The sequence below is a fragment of the Canis lupus genome, chromosome X, assembly GCF_003254725.2.
Source record: "Canis lupus dingo isolate Sandy chromosome X, ASM325472v2, whole genome shotgun sequence".
Lineage (NCBI taxonomy): Eukaryota > Metazoa > Chordata > Mammalia > Carnivora > Canidae > Canis > Canis lupus.
Genome location: NC_064281.1, coordinates 26,256,480 through 26,274,198, shown reverse-complemented (window position 1 = coordinate 26,274,198; position 17,719 = coordinate 26,256,480). Strand labels below are relative to the sequence as shown.

The following is a 17,719-nucleotide window of genomic DNA, read 5'->3' as shown; positions in this document are numbered from 1 at the left end:
GTGGATGGAACTGGAGGGTATTATGCTGAGTGAAATAAGTCCATCGGAGAAGGACAAACATTATATCGTCTCATTCATTTGGGGAATATAAAAAATAGTGAAAGGGAATAAAGGGGAAAGAAGATAAAATGAGTGAATATCAGCGAGGGTGACAGAGCATGAGAGACTCCTAACTGGGAAATGAACAAGGGGTGATGGAAGGGGAGGTGGGCGGGGGGTAGGGGTGACTGGGTGATGGGCACTGATGGGGGCACTTGGCTGGATGAGCACTGGGTGTTATGCTATATGTTGGCAAATTGAACTCCAATAAAAATAAATAAATAAATAGATAGATAGATAGATAAATAAATAAATAAATAAATAAATAAATAAATAAATAAATAAATACCTTCAATGCGACGGTGACTCCGGGGTGGGTGTCTCCAGCCGGAACTTGGTCCCTGAACTCCCTCCTTGCAGATCCGGCTGCCTCTTCAGCATCTCTACCTGGAAGTCTGATGGCCTTCTCTAACTTACCGTGTCTGACACTGAGCTCCCGAGGTATCCACCACAGCCACCTCCCTGCCACCATCTCAAACGTTCTCTCCCCCGTTAATGACAACTCCATCCTTCCAATTGCTCAGGCCAAAAAGCATCATCATCTGTGACTCTTCCTTTTCTTTCTTACTCACATCAACAAGTGATGGGCCCTCCCTTTGAAATATGTCTAGAATCTGGTCACTTCTCCCCAGGTCTGCTTCCACTGCCCTGGTCTGAGGCATCATAAGCATGCTGCTGGATCATTACCATAGTCTTCAGCTGGGTTCCCAGCTGCCACCCTCTCTCCTTCCGGCTCTCGTTTGTTCACACAGAGTGATCCTGGTTTTTGTTTTTTTTGTTTTTGTTTTTGTTTTTGTTTTTTCAGAGTGATCCTGTTAAGGCATAATCAGATCTGGCCAGTTTTCAGCCGAAAACCCATCAATGGCTCCACGTCCCAGAGTAAAAGCCAAAGTCCTTCTAGCCTCTGCAAGGTCCTAACAGAAGCCGACCTGCACCTCTGTCCCCAGCCGGGCTACCTGTCCCTCTGTCCCTCTGCTACATGGATCTTACTGCCACCTTACTGTTTGTGAAACTCCCCAGCGAATTCTGACCTCAGGGCCTTTGTACTGGCTATTTGCTCTGCCCCCTAGATGCCTGTTTTGCTGGCTTCCTCACCTCCTTGAGGTCTTTACTCAAAATTCATGTTGCTGAAACAAATGTCTGGGCCCAAAATGGGGCCACTTCCGCCTGTGTGCCACGTCAACAAACTGAAACTTAATTTTTGTGTCCCTTTAAATGCTCTGCTTGGCCAGAAATACAGTATAGCCAGTCAGCCAAGACCCACCTACCAAGCCAACTCTGGGCTCTATACTTATTTCCATGTTCCCTACTCTTTGTCCTATAAAAGTTTCCTGCCTTCCACTCCATTCTGTAATTCCCTGGACCCTGGGAAGTGGAGGCTGCCCATTTCATAAAGTGTAAAGGTTTCTTTGTATGACCTAAATTGTCTTCTCTCATCATTTTGTAACAACCTTCTCAGTCAAACCTATCCTAGACATGAGTCAGACCTCAACCCCAACTCTATCTTTGCCCTTCTCCACTTCACGTTGCCACGTCACATTTATTATCAGCTGGCATAATCTAATTCTTATATATTTATCTGTCGCCCCTAGCTGGAATGTAAAGTTCATAAGGGTCGGGATTTAGGTCAGTTTTGTTCACTATGATATCCCGGAGCATCTAGAACTCCTGGCATATGGAATGTGCTCTGAGTGAATGAAGGCATTGGAAGGAGACAAAGTACACGGGAAGTCACATATATTAGCTTTTCTTCCCTGGGCATTCATCATGTTCTTTTTATGGAGTAGTGTTCAGAGCTTCGGGATGAAAGAGACAACCCAGCGACATTCCAGCAGAGAGTCATGGACATGACTGCTTAGCAAATAAGATCCTAAAAGAAAGAAGAGCACTAGAATTTCATACAACAGGGGGAAAAATCCTAACTGGGGTGATTTCACATCTTATGTTCAAGATGATGACTAGTTGTTCTCCAGCCCTACTGAGGAAAGAACCCCACCACCACCACCAAAAAAAAAAAAAAAAAAAGGAGTGGGGGGTTAAATCATAGCTTAAAGAATTTGGGAGGATATACAGGGAAGAACACAGTAACAACCATCCTGGCTAAATACTGGAGGCACTGGGTTCAACTCCCTCTGGAAGTTTTTATAGGAGAACACATGTCCCATCAAGTCTGGTCCTATTCGAGAGCAATGTAGGCAGGGGAGAAGCTCAAACAAGAATGTCTAACAGCAGAGAAACAACAGCAAAAATGAACTATTGGGACTTCATCAAGATAAGAAGCTTTTGCACAGCAAAAGATAGTGTCAAAAAAACTAAAGACAACCTACAGAATGGGAGAAGATATTTGCAAATGACATATCAGATGAAGGGCTAGTTTCCAAGATCTATAAAGAACTTCTTAAACTCAACAGCAAAGAAACAAACAATCCAATCATGAAATGGGCAAAAGACATGCACAGAAATCTCACAGAGGAAGACATAGACATGGCCAAGAAGCACATGAGAAAATGCTCTGCATCACTTGCCATCAGGGAAATACAAATCAAAACCACAATGAGATACCACCTCACACCAGTGAGAATGGGGAAAATTAACAAGACAGGAAACAACAAATGTTGGAGAGGATATGGAGAAAGGGGGACCCTCCTGCACTGTTGGTGGGAATGTAAACTGGTGCAGCCACTCTGGAAAACTGTGTGGAGGTTCCTCAAAGAGTTAAAAATAGACCTGCCCTATGACCCAGCAATTGCACTGCTGAGGATTTACCCCAAAGATACAGATGCTGTGAAATGCCAGGACACCTGCACCCCGATGTTTATAGCAGCAATGTCCACAATAGCCAAACTGTGGAAGGAGCCTCAGTGTCCATCGAAAGATGAATGGATAAAGAAGACGTGGTTTATGTATACAATAGAATATTACTCAGCCACTAGAAATGACAAATACCCACCATTTGCTTCGATGTGGATGGAACTGGAGGGTATTATGCTGAGTGAAATAAGTCAATCGGAGAAGGACAAACATTATATGGTCTCATTCATTTGGGGAATATAAAAAATAGTGAAAGGGAATAAAGGGGAAAGGATAGAAAATGAGTGGGAAATATCAGAGAGGGAGATAGAACATGAGAGACTCCTGACTCTGGGAAACGAACTAGGGGTGGTGGAAGGGGAGGTGGGCAGGGGGTGGGGGTCACTGGGTGCCGGGCACTGAGGTGGGCACTTGATGGGATGAGCAGTGGGTGTTATTCTACATGTTGGCAAATTGAACACCAATAAAAAATAAATTTATAAAAATAAATAAAAAAAAGAATGTCTAACAGCCCCACAACAAACCTTTACCTCCCCTGGCTTCTTTGGCCGGATGTCTCATCTAAACCTGTTCTTTTCCGCATATGACAAGATGTCCCAGCACCTCACAATACATTAACACCCTGTAGCCCATTCTGGCATTCTGCTCTAGTACAGGTCACAAAGTAAAGTCTTCTTTAAATCTTTCTTCCACCTCCTCCCACTCTCCTACCATGTTTCTCTTTAAAAATTTTGGAATCCTGGGACACCTGGGTGGCTCAGTGGTTGAGCATCTGCCTTTGGCTCAGGGCATGATCCCAGGATCCTGGGATTGAGTCTCGCATCAGGCTCCCTGCAAGAGAAGCCTGCTTCTCATTCTGCCTGTGTCTCTGTGTCTCTCACCAATATAGAAATAAAATCTTTTTTTAAAAAAAATGTTGGTATCCTAGCTCCTAGATTCAGAGAACAGATTGGTGGTTGCCAGAAGGGTGGGATGGGGGGGTAGGAAAACGAGTCAATGGAGACAAAAGGTAAAAACTTCCCCTTATAAAATAAGTCCTGGGGATGTAATGGACAGCACAGTGACTGCAGCTAATAAAATGGTATTGTATATTTGGAAGTTGCTCAGAGAGTAGATCTCAAACGTTCTTGTCACAAGAAGAAAATCTGTAATTATATATGGTGACAGATGGTCACGACCCTTATTGCAATGATCATTTGGCAGTGTATGCAAATGTCAAATCATTATGTTGCACATCTGAAACTAGCATAATGTTATAGGTCAATTATACCTCAGTAAGTAAGTAAATAAATATTTTGATATCCTGAAACTATATACCACCCTGCTGTACTGATATAAAAGCAGAGTTTGTTTAAGGGTTTCTTCTAACTCTGAAAGCACGATAGTCTAAATAATTATGTGAATATGCATAAAATAAGCATCTATTGGGTTTCTATTCCATGCCAGGCACTTAGGATATGAAGCTAAATGGGGGTTAGTGTGTAACTCCCAGTCCACTAGAGGATCCAGGTAAGAAATAACTGCCGTAGGTCATGATATAAGCTCCCACAAGCTAAAAGTGGTAGCACAAGGATAGTGTGCTAATTAAATAAGGAGAATCGGATAAAATGTCATAGATAAGACCCCTATACTGGATCAAACACTTACATTTGCAAGCACTATGATAATATCTTTTCCCATGTTTTGTTTGGAAAAGCCCCTTTTCAATTAATTTGATCTTCAGAGTAAATTAGTGTTCCCTGCAGTATATGATGGTCATGAAAAGGTCCTGTACAGAATTGGCAGCCAGATGTCTAATAGAGTAACATGCAGCCCAAGGATCATAATTGCCAATAAAAAAAATTCCACATTTCTAGTCACATTTAGCAAAGATTATTTAACAGAAAAGCAGCTTTAATCTACCAACGACCCCATCTGCATACCAACTGAAGAGCATTGCTGTACAACAAAACACACACAGTAGGTCCTAATTAATTTTTGGTTGGATTTCATCCCTACATAAATGAATCAACGAATTAAACACATAATATATGCACGTATTTGATAAATGTATACAACCCCCCTTTCATCAAAAAGGCAGTGTATTTGGAGCTTTCTATTAAACACTGCAGATTTCTAAACTATAAAAAAATTTAGAGAAGAAATGAATGATTCACATTAATAGCAAGAATTGTTATGCTAATTGTGAGTTATTTGTGCTCTGTACTATTTTTTGCTTTCTACTGAATAGTCATTATCTTACTCCATGTTTCTCTTTCAAATCATTTGGAAAATAAAAATGAAGAAGCTGAATAAGGAGATATGGTCCGACATCTGCATTCTGAAGTGTCAAATTAAAGTGACCATGTAAGTACTGCCCAGCTTATAAACAACCAGAGTTATAAAACTTTCTTTGGAAGATGGTGTAGTCAGGAGAAGCTAGGTTGGGCTTCAATAACAAATAGACCCCACAGTCTCAGTCGCTAAAGTCAACAAAGATTTCTTCCTAGACCACATCATAGATCAGGGAACAGTCTTGCAACTCCACCATTTGGGAGGCCTTTGAGTCCAACCACATGGAGCAGAAAATGAGAATATGCAGGAAGCACATTGGTGGAAGGCACAGATCATTTCTGTTCATATTCCCATTGGTGAGAATTCAGTCACAATTTCCAAAACTCACTGCAAGGAAGGCTAAGAAGGAGTTTTTCTGGGTGCCCAGGGAAAGGAAATGGATTGGCAAACATGTAGCCGGTCTTTGTCACAGAGGGAGAGACCTAAAAACATACTTTTTATTCAAGCAATGTAGTATCTTATGATTAGGTGCCCAAGAGCAACACCTCCATGAAATGAAATGTCACCTTTCTGGCCATCTTGTCTACCAGGAACAAAGTTGAAAACTCATTAACATCATAAAGGTTCTGCATTCTATACATTCAGCCATCTTTTACTCCCCTTTTTATTACTATTCTGGGAACTGAAAAAACAAAGATAAGATCTAGTGATTGCTCTCAGTGGCAAAAATGAAACTAACTCCTGTCAGACCAAGATAAGAACCAGGGTGTTTTCAGGAACTGCACATACCTCAGTATGGCTGGAACAGAATGGGCAAGACAAGTGCAGCAAGAGCCAAGGACCAAAACATTGTGTGTCACGCTAATAACAATTTGGACCTTAGATGGGAATCCATTGAAAGAATTTAAGCACAAGAGTAACACAGTCAGATGAATAGTTCTGAAAGACCACTCAGACTGCCGGCTGTATGGAAAATGAACTAGGAGGACACAGCGGAGAGGGATGTGGTTACTATACAGCTGTCACTGTTTTGCCATCAAGTACATTTTGATGTAGACACCTTGACCTGGACATAATTTGGGGGTAATTTTGAGGCAGTATAAAAACCAAATCATTAGACATTCTCTTTGCAATTTCAGAATAAAATTGCTTTGTCATTTTTCCTTCTGATTATATGTTCATTGTGAAATATTCAGACAATACAAGGAGGTATAAAGCAAAAGTAAAAACCACTCATAATCCAGTGTTTGGTGAAAACCACTGTTAACAATATTCCATATATTTTTTTTATAACTTTCCCCATGCATACTTTTTCTAATAGAAATGTGATAATACTATAAACACAGATATAACCTGCTCTCTTTGTTTAGCAATAAATTCTGAACATTTTCTCAAAGCAGTAAGCATAGCTCTCATAATTTTTTTAAAGATTTATTTATTTATTCCAGAGAGAGAGCATGCAAGGGGAAGGAGCAGAGGAAGGGAGAGTCTCAAGCAGACTGCTGAGCATAGGGCCTGACCAGGGTTCGATCCCATGACTCCAAGACCACAACGTGAGCCAAAACCAAGAGTCAAACACCCAACTGACTGTACCACCTAGGCACCCCTCGCTATCATAATTTTTAGTGGCCATAAAGCATTCCATTGGTTGGAGGTTTTGTGTATGGTAATAGCTGAGAGTGCAAGCTCTACATCTTATTTGTCTGGATTCTAATCCAAGCTCTAAACTAAGGGTTAGAAAACTTCTTCTGTAAAGGGCCAAATAAATGTTTTAGATTTGAAGGCTATATTATTCAGGGTTCTCCAGAGAAACAGAACCAACAAGGTACATAGATGCAGACACAGACGTACAGGCTGATCTATCTATAGATATCTAGACACAGAGATACAGATCTATATAGATATCTATAGACTTTGTGTCTACAGATATTACTATTTATGTCTCTCTTTCTCTACATATTTATATGTGGAGAGAGATATTTTAAGGAATTAGCTAACATGACTGTGAGCTAACAGAATCTGCAGGGTGGACCATCATGCTGGAGCCCCAGAGAAGAATTGCAACCCGAAGGCAGTCTGCTAGCAGAATTCCCTCTTTTGCCAGAGACATCAGTCTTTTTCTATGAAGTGACTGGATGAGGCCTACCCATACGATGGAGGGTAATCCATTTTACTCAATGCCTACTGGTTTAACTGCTAATCTTATCTGAAAAATGCCTTTACAGCAACGTCTAGAATAATATTTGACCAAATATCTGGGTATCATGGCCTAGCCAAGTAGACACATAAAATTAACCATCACATGAGCCACGTGATCTCTGTTGTAACCTATCATTGTTGTGTGATAGCAGACATATACAATATGTAAACAAATGGACGTGGCTGTGTTCCAACAAAACTTTATTTACAAGAACAGGTGGCAGGCTGGATTTGGTCCATGAGCTGCAGTTTGTTGATTCCTACTCTTAGCTACTTTCTAAATGTGCAACTCTGAACAGGGCATCAGTTCTTTAAACCTCAGTTTTCTCATCCATGAGAAACAGGGATGATGATAGTTCTGAATTCAAAGAGCTAACGTAAGAATCAAGAGACAGGATTTGCAGAAGACCTGACATAGTATCAGGCACATGTTAAGTGGTCAAAAAAATCTTCCCCTTATTATTATTTATCCATTATCAACTGAATTGTTTAAACACCTTTATTAAGATAAAACTGACATACAATAAGCTGCATATGTTTAAAGACTATAATTTGAAAGGCTTTAATAGATCTATACATTCATGAAATCATCACCACAAAGATAGTGAATACATCTATCATCCCAAAAGCTTCCTCTGGGCCATGTGTAATCCTGCCCTGGCATCCCTTCCACCCTGCCCGCCCACTCCCACCACCAAGCAACCACTGATCTGCATCACTATCTTACTAACAAAATTTGGATTATTTGCAACCCTGAACTATTAAGAATAATGCAGCCATGCCCATTCATGGGCAGATTCTCTGCACGTGTGTTCAATTCCTTCCTTAGGATAAAATGACACAGGTAGTATCACTGATTTGTAGAGTATGTTCACTTGATATTGTTGTATATGTTGACAAATTGCCTTACAGAAAGGTACCAATCTGCAATGACTGTTTCTCCCCATTTATTTTCTATTGTTATATTGACAGTGTTTCTGTATGAGCCCAAGGTAATTCTGTGTGCTCAAGTTGGGAGTGTGAGTGTGGGCTTGCATTTGAAGTATCCAGAGATACTTAAACAGCATTTGATGGGTGACATCTGCAGAGAGGGTGACATAGCACTTTAGGAATGAAAAGAGGTATTTTTCTTGGCAAGTGGTATTACGGCTAAGAACACTGCACGAGCTCTACAACCCTTGTAGGAGCAACGTAGGAAATTCCAGCCCAGGTGTCCGATTCCACTGAAGCAGTGCACTGATTCCAATTCTGACTCATCTACAAAACCAGCCAGTTCCGTTATCAGTAGAGGAGCATCTTCCACAGAATAAGCCTTTCATCTTCTTTTGTACTTGCTTGCTAATAAGTGTTCATATGTTTGAGACAATTTGAAGAATCGGGTCTAATATTTAATTTCATAGTAATAAACCAGCCACTAGCATATATACCTGTGAGGGCACGTATATATGGCCACCACTCAGCTTTAATATGTTCACTTAAGGACTTTGACATTTGCTGGACTGCCAAATTGGCTTAGGTCTGTTTGCAACATCTCTCTTGTCCCTGCCAGTCTGTCGGGGAGATTATGCCCTATTGTTTTCATTTGCATTTTTATTAATAGTTAGGTTGAGTATCTTTTCATATGGCTGTTAACTATTTGCCTTCTTTTGTGAATTACTTGTACATATCCTCTGACCATTTTTATACTGTGGTTTTAAAGGCTTTCTTATCGGTTTGTAAGAGATATTATTATGTTAAGGACATTAGTCTCCTGTCATATGAGTTGCAAATATTTTCCCATTGTCAAATGTTTTAACATTGTTTATGGTGTTTTTTCTGAAGTAGCAAAGGTTATCAATATTTTCCTTTATGGTCTCTGGCTTTCATGTCATGCTTAGAAATTTCTCCCCCAAGAATATATAAATAATCACGTAAATTTTCTTCTAAGAGTAAGGATGACTGTTTTACACATTCCTTGGGAAAAAACATGTAACAGCTGAAAGTCTAATGGTTTATAAAAAGTAGTACTCAGAGGTTTAAAATTGCCTTTCTGATGGGACGATAAAGTAGTAAAAGGGTTTTTGATGTAATTTCTGAAATTTGGCCTTCATCCTTACAATCTCTCTCTCTCTCTCTCTCTCTCTCTCTCTCTCATATCCTTCTAAATACCTAATTCAAAGTAGGGGAGATAAGTTTGTAAGCCATGGGAGGCAGAGGACACAAGAATACAGACAGAACCCTAACCTTCACCAGTGAGACACACCTACACCGGCCTTTGAATCAGAAGCTGGTGACCCTTTCACCAAGTGTTGGATTGTAAAATAAAAAATACATTTAAAAATAACATATTAAATTACTAAGTAAGTAAATAAACAAATAGAGGTTGAGATAAATAAATAGAGAAGCAGGCACTGCCTGAGTCACTGTGACAGGGCAACAGCAGATATACCCAGTTTCCATAATCATCAGTGGCAGAGTTCCCAAAAGTGCCCAGCCTTAGTGATGTGATCAGAGTTGCCTGTCCCAAGGAATAGTGGCAACATTGTCCCCACCTGAGCATTTCTGCTGGGTGACTGCTGCCCTATTGGAAAGCATGTGAACCTTCTAAACTCTTTTCTAGCTTAAACTAACAAGAGGGGTTTGTTGTTTGCGACAAAGAACCCTGAATGCTATAGAAGCAGGAGCAGGAGTGGCTATAGAAAATATAACCTCAATGTAGTGGGTGTCTGGGTTCATCTTGCTGGCCTGGTGGGCCTGGAGACAGTGAGCATCCACCCAGTATCAGCCCATTAGGGGCTCTTATATAGTGGTGCTTACTGCGCATTGATTACAAAAAAAAAAATAACATAGTGGTTCTTACTATGCATTGATTGGGGGCGCCTGGGTGGTGCAGTCAGTTAAGCATCTGACTCATGATTTCGGCTCAGGTCATGATCTCAGGGTTCTGAGATGGAGCCCCGTATTGGGCTCCACACTCAGCACAGAATCTGCTTGAGATTCTCTCTCTCTCTCTGCCCCTCCCACTCAGGTTCTCTCTCTTTCCCCCCCCCTCTCTCTCAAATAAATAAATCTTAAAAAAAAAGTTAGATTGGATCTACCAAGCCATGCTTCCCATCCCCCAAAACCAACCCACACACAAATGGTCAAATATAGTGAAACTCTTATGAGTTACATATTAATGGGAAGAAGGGATACCCATTCTGTCTGTACTGAAGCTGCAGTACCAGCCAGAGGAGCAGGAATCAGATATCCTTATAACTAGCTTTTTTTTAAAAATTGACCACTTTGCTAACATTATACATGAGAATATTCAATACAAGTCTGAAACTGACTCAAGTGTTTATGGCACCGAAGCTGTCTCTTGCCTGAGATCCTGGAGGACACTGGGGCTATTTGTATATAGGGAACTGGGATTCTAACATAGAACTTGCTAGAACATGCACACACATATAATTAAGACATCTGGTTACCTTATGTTGAAAATATGACTGATTCTTTTAGCCTAAAAGTATTCACTTAAATGTGGGCCGTACTAAGCTATAATTTTTTAGCATAAAAATCATAATTCATTCTTAAAAGACAGTAAATAAAAATGTATGGAAAATATGTGAAAAATAACTGTCTTGCCTCAACAAGCAGACACATCAAACTGCTAATAATATATATTAGATGTTGGAAAAAGCTCATGAGAAGATTATTTTCTAATAGAAGCTGTTTAGCCCATCCTACCTCTAGGAAATTGACTTAAGGGTGAGGTAATACTTTAAGTAAACAATTTAGGAGGTCTATCCAAATTGCTCAAAGTGCTTTGCAGACATGAGCTAATTCAGGCTTGTAAATAAGCTTGCGTAATGGGATTTATGTCTGTGGTTCCCTTTGAAACTGTTTCATAGGTGGTGATTCGGTGAAGGAAAGGCATCTGTGGTAACCCAAGCCCATCCCCAACCTCAGGGCATCTTTGGGGATCCCCAGACAATCCTCAACTTTTGCAGGCAGACTTCCTGGTGGTATCAGAACACCTTCCTGCCTCCATCTCTTGGGGTTTCAGCTTGAGGAAACAGCTGTGAGGGAATGCCTGGGGGAGGGGGAGAACACCTTCAAGGAAAGGAGCTGGTGACTGTTAGGTTTGTTTGTTTTTAAACATCCTGAGACCACACAAACTTGGGCTGTTTCAGCCACTATCTCCTCCAAAGGTCAGAGCTCCCCAGTAACAATAGGGCTTAAGTTGAATGGAGATGACGATTTGGCTCCACCCCGTTGTAAGACCTGCTAATGGATTCTCCCAGCACTCTGCTTTGAGATGGTTCATTTCTCCCCCACACACACCCCACCCCCGTGGCCCAGATCCCCCCTTCAAGACTGAGGGACAGATCCTCCCAACTGCTTGCAGTGGTGGCATGGAGCTAGCTCACAGCTCAGTCCCTCTCTGGGAATTACTCTGATGAGAGTCAGTTTCTTACCCAAAGCTGTGCCCCCTTCCTGGGAGCACCCTGCTTCCAATGACTGGCTCGTGAGGGGTAGGTACAAGGTTCCTGTTCCCTCACCTCAATCTAGGATGACTTTGGAGGACCACCCCAGGTCTAGAGCTCCTTATGGAGGTGGCTGAGGCATCTGTGTCATACACTTCAACTTCTCCCTCTGTCCAGCCCTGCCCACCCTCAGTAACCCCCACAGGTGTATCTCCCTAGAGAACACCTAGGGTAACTTCCTGTCCACTAATCTCCATCCTACAGTCTGTTTCCGGGGAGCCTGACCTAAGATACACCCATTTTAAGTACAAGGCTGCATTTGGAAAAGTCGAAAAGACAATTTTGCAGGCCTAACTAATTTAATCCCTTTACATTTTGATTGCCTATAATTAACTCATCTCTGAGGGAAATACTGACTAGCCTTGAACTTTGACTCATGCTTACTACAGGCATGGCCTGGTGCCAAATCAAGGTTTAGTTCGGGGTTAGCAATCATCTAACTACAGCAAAGCTAGCAGGGTGAGAGTAGGACACTAATTGTTGTTCATGTATTAATTCCTGAGTGAATTAATGTCAAATGCAACTTGAAAAAAGAAAGAGAAATAGATAGTGAGATAAATCAATAAATATGTACTGAGCAAATACAGTATAAGCAATAGGGTACCAACAAAGAGGGAAAAAAAACACTGTGCTCCCCCCACCCCTTGTGAAGCCCACTGTCTAGCTGGGAAAACAAGCAAACACATTACTAAAGAAAGTGTGGTAAGTTGTAAAGGAGACTATATAGGGCTCTATGACAGTCCATAGCAAGAACCCCTTACCCTACCAAGTGCAAGGTTAGGACAGGAGAGAGAAGTGTCTATGTGGAACAAAATAAGTAAGTCATGTCCAGAAGAGACCTTTAAGAAAGCTAATCCAAGGAAAAAACAATCAACAAGGCAAAGGAAGAAATTTACAGGAAGTCATTCTATTTATAAAGTCAAAAAATTGGAAACAACCCAACTGCTCAACAATAGGGGAGTGATAATAATAGAATATTATGAAGTAGTCTAAATGGAAATAATGAGCATTATGTCCATTCATGGAAATGTGATGTGAAATAATATTAAATGAGTAAATCAGAAATGGTACATGCTTACTGGGTGTGACTGTACGGAAATATGTTTCTTTATAAACAATGACTGAGAAAACTCTGTGTACTGGGGAACAAGAATTTCATGTGTCATGTTTCCTTTCGGCCCCTTTTCCCCTATTTGATTATGTCACCTCTCTGGCCTGATATTTTTTTAATGTCTTCTTTTCCCTGTTATGAAAGTCTTATATATGCATACACCAGCCTAAAAATGTTTGTCTTTCATAAATATTCCAAAATTCCTGCTCTTTACAACAAGAAAAAATAGCAAGATCACCCTGAGGAAAGGCCAGCATCTTAGTGGCTATCTGGCTTACAGGGAGTGGACTATTTTAAATGACAGAAAGGATATACCTATTTAATAAACAAGAGTTACAACCTTTTTGGAAACCCTCCCTGATAACATAGATCAATACCTTTTTTTAAAGTGCATATTCTTCGATTCAGTAATTCCAATTCTGTGCTGTATCTAGTGGTGTGGTAGCCCATGTTCAACAACCAAGTCTCTAGGTGGGAAAGCCTTGGATTTGTAGTGTTTGCCAGTTTCTGTGGTGCAGTTAGTGCCTTCATGGCCAATTCCAAGTTATCAATGTGATGTCAAGAGATATGAAAACACGACTACACAAAGACTTGTATACGAATCATAGCAGCACTATTCATAACAGCCAAAAGGTAGAAACAATCCAAATATCCACCAAATTGTGCTATATGCGTACAAGACTACTCAGCAACAAAGAGCTATTGATACAGACAACAACATGGATGACTGTTGAATGAAAGAAAGGGACAAAATGAAAGTACATATCGTATGATTCCATTTACATACAATTCTAGGAATTGCATATTATTGTGACAGAAAGCTGATCAGTGGCGGTTTGAGGATGGGAAGGAGGCAATGGGAGGGCAAAAGAGCAAGAGAAAACTTTCAGAGGCGATGGCTATGTCCATGATCTTGACTGTGGTGATAGTTTCGTGGATATAGACATATGTCAAAACTTATCAATCAGTATACTGAAAAGGTATGCAGTTTATTGCATGTCAATTATCTATAGTAGAACTGGTTCAAGAAAAAAGACTAATCAGGGTCTTTTGTGCTCCTGTCCCCTCTGAGCTTAAACTTCTCATGTGCCCAGCCTCACTTCCAAAGGTGAACACCTAAATCTTTGTCAGAAGCCTGCCCTCGGGCCGCCCAAACCCACATCATTCTACAAACTGGGTGAAAGTGTATAGGAGTTAACATCTCCATCCTCTCCTGCCCCTTTGCCCCCAATCCCCTGGGCAGCCTTTAATGGCTGAGAAGTACAAGGGCATAAATTCTCAGCTGCCTCATGCCGTGGCTGGGATAATTCTGAGGCGGATCATTAATACTGGTAGGATTAAATTCCAGATGCTTCTGGTAGTAGATGGCCTAATAATGACCCCATTTTTAAAATAAATTTATTTTTTATTGGTGTTCAATTTACCAACATACAGAATAACACCCAGTGCTCATCCTGTCAAGTGCCCCTCTCAGTGCTCGTCACCCATTCATCCCCACCCCCCTCCCTCCTCCCCTTCCACCACCCCTAGTTCATTTCCCAGAGTTAGGAGTCTCTCATGTTCTGTCTCCCTTTCTGATATTTCCCACACATTTCTTCTCCCTTCCCTTATATTCCCTTTCACTATTATTTATATTCCCCAAATGAATGAGAACATATGTTTGTCCTTCTCGAATTGACTTACTTCACTCAGCATAATACCCTCCAGTTCCATCCACATTGAAGCAAATGGTGGGTATTTGTCGTTTCTAATGGCTGAGGAATATTTCATTGTATACATAAACCACATCTTCTTTATCTATTCATCTTTCCATGGACACCGAGGCTCCTTCCACAGTTTGGCTATTGTATAATGACCCCATTGATGGGCTGTCTTCTCTTCCCTGTATCACTACTTCACTGCCCTATTCATGTCCATGCACCCAAATAAACTACATGTACTCCAATCCTTGTCCCAGGGCTAGCTTCTGGGAAAGTCTAATCCCTAGAAACTTGAAAGAGATTGATTTGAGGATCTGGGTTTTAAGATACTTCCCCCTCAGACCCCTTTGAGTTAAAGCACAGTTTCTAAAGCTAACATCTGGCACAAAAAGTTTTTCACAAAGATGGATGGGTAATAAAAAAAAGCATTAAAGGCAAGTTATCGTGATCTCTCTTACATTACTGAAAGACAATACTGGAAGAGATGGAGAAATTATAGGAAGAAGAAGTATTGAGTTAAAATATCAAGATATTTGGGAGTGCCTGGCTGGCTTGGTAAGGGTTGTGGGTTTGAGCCCCACATTGGGTGTAGAGGTCACTTATATATAAAATCTTTTTAAAAAATAGATATTTGTATAAGTTGCACCTGAAAAAAAATAAGTGGCTTTCCAGGTCCTTCTCCCTGTACCAATATCTGCAGCTAACATTTGTTCTTATCAGGCCTCTTATCTCAGCAAGAAACTGTTCTATGAGCCAGGAATATGGCATTGAAGAAGACAAATAATATCTTTGCTTTCATGGAACACATGCTCTAGCAAAAGGACACAGACAACAAACATAATAAATAACCACAAAAAATATCAGAGACTGATAAATTATTTGCAGAGAATTAAAATTGGGTGAAATGAAGGTAAGGGCTGGTGGTGTGGCTGCTTTAGATTTGATAGTCTGGTAGGTTTGATTATTGCTCTGAAAATATCCCCTCCCTGGGAAGAGTACTTTCTCCCCATTGATGTTGGCCATGTGAATTAATCCAGACCAAAAGGAGGGGCAGCGTGTGAGCTCAGAGTTGGGGCCTTAGAGGCTTGAGGGTTTCTGATTGCTCACCTGGGAGGCAATCAGGACCCTAGGCTGAGACAGAGCACAGACCTGCCCCAATCATCCCACAGGCCTGTGAATCAGAGATTCCTGCTTGTTGTGTCAAGCTGCTGAATTTTGAGGTGCTTTGTTAAAAAAATATTATTATAGTAACAGTCAATTGATCCCTAGAGTCAGAAAAGTCTCTCTGAGGAGGTAATTTTCTTTAATAATTATTCTGAGAGAGAGAGATAAGGCACACACAAGTTGTGGGAGGGGCAGAGGGAGAGGGAGAGAGAGAGAGAGTCTCCAGCAGTCTTTGCGCTGAGTGAGGAGTTGATATTGAAGCTGAGACCTGAATGGCAAGAGGCCAGTCCTGTGATGATCCTTCCATGCAGAGAGAGCATCTAACATGAGTAAAAAGATGCAAAGGTGGACAGTGGCTTGGCATGTTCAGAGAACGGAAAAGCAACGTGTGAGGCCGGGCCATGCAAGCAGCTGAGTGAGAGTGCTGCATGAGCTGAAAATGAAGGGAAGCAAGCAGAGACCAGTGAGCAGAGGGATTCAGTGCAGACAAGAATAAGGAATTTGGTTTTCATTGGAAGTGAAGAGGAAAACCCCTGGATGATTTTAAGCTACATAGTAACATAATCACATTGATTTTTAAAAGAGTGCTCTGGCTGCTGTGCGCAGAACCGATAAGACAAGGGCCGTGCATACTTTTCGGCGAAATTAGATTGCAGCCTCAGAATCTCCCTCAACATAGAGTTCCCAAACTACTACAGAGAGGTAAAATCTATATACCAACTTAAATTTAGTCGGTGACAGACATCTAGATAAAATATATACAAAAAAGAGCTTAGGTGCTATTTCATGCATATGTAACAAACCATCCCAAAACTTAATGACTTAAAAAAACAACAATCATGTATTTATTCCCAGATCTGCAATTTGGACAAGCCAGCAGGGACACCTCACCTCTGTTCCATGTGGAATCAGCTGGGGAGGCTCCTTTGGGGGTTGCGGGATCCATTTTCAAGATGGCCGCATCCAGAGAGCTGGCAAGTTGGGGCTAACTATTGGCCAGGGGCCTTTGCGGTCCTCCTTATAGGACTCTCCACCTGGCCACATGGACTTTCTCACAGCTCGGTGGCTGGATGCTAAGAGCAAGCATTAGGAAGAGGACGAGCCCCAATGTGGGCTTATCAAGACTCTACTTGCATCACACTTGCTAATTCCCCATTGGCTACAGCTAGTCACATGGCCAAGCCTAGCGTCAGAGTTGGGGGTGGAGAATACCCAAGGGCAGGAACACAGGGGGTGCAATTTGTTGAGGGTCAATGATGTCACAATACAAAAGTCAGGTCAAACCAAACTTTAAGTGAACTTTTAAAAGAAACCCGCTGATTTAAGACCTGCTCTAATAGTCAAAGGGTAGGTTTGTGTACTCAAAATGGTTCATTTTTCAAAATCTCTTAGTTTTAAATAACTGCCTAGACCTTTTTTTAGCACCTATGACATCCACCTTTTTAAAATGTATTTCATTCATGGTTATAAATATATAAAAATGTAAATACTTAACATGATATAAAAGGATAACAGGTCATAACAGGGGTTGTTGATTTTCAAAAAGTTACAAAGCATGAGGGACCAAGACAAAAAACAAAACCAAAACAAAAGACATAATTCTTTTTTTTTTAAAGATTTTATTTATTTATTCATAGACACAGAGAGAGAGGCAGAGACACAGGGAGAGGGAGAAGCAGGCTCCATGCAGGGAGCCCGACGTGGGACTCGATCCCGGGGTCTCCAGGATCATGCCCCAGGCTGCAGGCGGCGCCAAACCGCTGCACCACCGGAGCTGCCCAAAAGACATAATTCTTAACAGCGTTCCAAGGCACAATATCAGACAATGGTGGGATTTTTCCTTCTTTTCTCCT

The 17,719-nt window shown here is 41.2% G+C and overlaps 1 long non-coding RNA gene across 1 annotated transcript in view; it reads right to left on the bottom strand.

The window, feature by feature from the left end:
- Window positions 1–17,036, bottom strand: part of LOC125754677 (uncharacterized) — an 84,827-nt gene extending 67,791 nt beyond the window's left edge. The window contains exon 1 of the long non-coding RNA XR_007409422.1: window positions 16,758–17,036. This is a non-coding gene — a long non-coding RNA (uncharacterized LOC125754677). The remainder of the gene's footprint in view (window positions 1–16,757) is intronic.
- Window positions 17,037–17,719: the final 683 nt, after the last annotated feature.